Source organism: Myotis lucifugus, unplaced genomic scaffold (genome assembly GCF_000147115.1).
Source record: "Myotis lucifugus unplaced genomic scaffold, Myoluc2.0 scaffold_512, whole genome shotgun sequence".
NCBI lineage: Eukaryota > Metazoa > Chordata > Mammalia > Chiroptera > Vespertilionidae > Myotis > Myotis lucifugus.
Window position 1 is genome coordinate 260,784 of NW_005871560.1, and position 2,348 is coordinate 263,131.

At 57.5% G+C, this 2,348-nt stretch overlaps 1 pseudogene; it reads left to right on the forward strand.

The window, feature by feature from the left end:
• The first annotated feature begins 228 nt into the window (after nucleotides 1-228).
• LOC102436516 lies at nucleotides 229-2,050 on the forward strand (annotated as a pseudogene).
• Nucleotides 2,051-2,348: the final 298 nt, after the last annotated feature.

Here is a 2,348-nt window from a genome sequence, read left to right on the forward strand (position 1 = left end):
TGCCCTGCAGCTTCCGGGAACAGGTGGGAAGGCCCAGGAATGGCTGGACTTGGCAGACACCATCCAAGGTCAGTGCACCTGGAGCTGGCCAGCGGCCTGGAAGCTGAGGGCCAAGATTCTGAATTCTAATCCATGTCATGAGAAGTCATTGGAGGACGCCAGCAGGGGGTGACTTAGTCCCGTGCGCCTTAAAGAGCCTGCCTGCTTGGAGAAGAGGTGTAAGGGATCATGGCAATCACAGACCTGCTGGCCAAGTGTGTCCAGCTCTCCCGCCCGGCACGCGGTGGGCTGTCTCCTGCTGCCGACGGGGCCATGCAGCTTTGTGAGCAGAAGCCACAGTGTCACTTCCAGGCCAAGCGGTTACTGGCCCCTGGGAGGCCCTGCTCCTGGCTCAGTGACCAGCAGTGTTCAGGTGGTGCTGCCCCTCCAGCTGGAGTGCCGGGAGGCGCCATGGGCCCTGCAGCGCCTGCTGACTGCAGGGGACAGGCCACTTCAGTGAGCACCCGCCGCTGCAGGGATAGGTCATGGAGATTCGGGAGCCACAACCACAGCACAGGCTCGCATGTCCTGACAGGTCAGAGCAGAAGTAGGGAGGCCAATCAGAGTCTAGAAGACGAGCCTGCCCTGGAGTGGAGTGGCAGCAGCAGAGGTGATAAGGAGTCGGAGCAGTGCTGGGTGCCGGGCGGCGGCCACAGCCGGAGGGCCCAGGAGCTGCCCTGGAGCGGCTGAGCCAGACGCCGCCTCCGATGACGACCACATGGACTCGTTCCCGGGGAAGTTCCAGAGCCAGCCTTACTGTGGCGGCTTCTGTGAGGACGCAGGGGAAGAGGAATTTGAAAAGATCGCCCTGTTTATGAAAAAAGCACCATCAGAAACGGCTCCCAAGGAGAACCCTGGCGTGCTTACCTCCCGGCAATTATGTTTGATGCCGAGGGACCTCCAGAAGAACAGGCCAAGACAGTGAACACTCTACAGAAGATGACTATGAAAAGCTGTGACTTCGCAGCCTGGAGCTCACAGGGAACGTGCACACCCTGAGCTGCATGCAGTTCTTTAGCCAACCAGGCAGCGCAGCATGGCCGGGGCATTGCTCCCATGATGTGACTCTGCCAGAAAGTGAAAACCCTGCCGCCTCAACGCAGCAGTAAGGGGTGCCTTATGCCATCTGGAACGGAAAAGCTGCTGAGGCCGTGAACTGGTGTGAGGAGGGGCTGTAGATAGATGCCAAAGAGAAGCAGCTTCCGGAAATGAGAACTAAAGCAGATAAACTAAAGCAAACTGAACCGAGGGATATAAGGAAAGCAAAGTTGAAAGAGAAGAAGGAGCAGAACCAGAATGAGGCTCCTCCCCCCACCCCCGGCCCTCAAGGCTGGGAGCATCGGCCAGCCGCTGAAGCTGCCAGTGATGATGAAGACGCTGCCTCAGGAGGGCTAGTGCACTCCCGGGGCTCAGCTGGAGAGCCCCTGTGCCAGGCTGCGCGCCGGTGACCCGGGCAGACTGAGCTGGCCTGTGCTCTTTCTGGACCCAGAGTATGCCCAGTCAGACTTCCTCTCTGCTTTTCGTGAGGACCCCAGGTTTATTGATCATCTAATGGTGATGTTTGGTGAAACACCCTCCTGGGACTTAGAGCAAAAATACTGCCCTGCTGCCCGGCCGGCGTGGCTCAGGGGTTGAGTGTCGACCTATGAACCAGGAGGTCATGGTTCGATTCCCAGTCAGGGCACATGCCCAGGTTGGGGGCTCGATCCCCAGTGTGGGGCATGCAGGAGGCAGCCAATCAGAGATTCTCTCTCATCACTGATGTTTCTATCTCTCTCTCCCTCTCCTTTCCTCTCTGAAATAAAATTAAAAAAATACTGCCCTTATAATTTAGAGGTCTACTTTGAGGATGAGGACAGGGCAGAACTGTACCAGGTGCCTCCTCAGAGCACCCAGCTGCAGCACCCCAGGTCCCTTGTAAAAACCCTGACACCAGCATTTTTGGTCTGTGTGGGATCCTCTGCTTTTTTGTAGAAATCTCCAGGGGAGAAAGGTGTACCAGGTAAAGTGACTGAGCCAGGCTGATGAGCCAGGCCACCTGTATCTCCTCCCAGATCTGCCTCTGCCTGGAATACGGCATACGGGAATCAGCTGGACATACTCCTAGACTCCAACACTTTCTTTCTCTCACCCTGGACACAGTCCCTCCTCACACTGGGGCGGGGGGGAGGGGGCGGCGGGAGGGCGGGGGGAGGAAGAGCTGCTGACTTCCTGGAGCTGCAGCCTCTGGTCAAAGTGCTGAGCCTCAGCTAGTCTTCACTCTCTTCTGTTGATGCAGAACTCTGCACCTTGATCATGACATCCTTGGA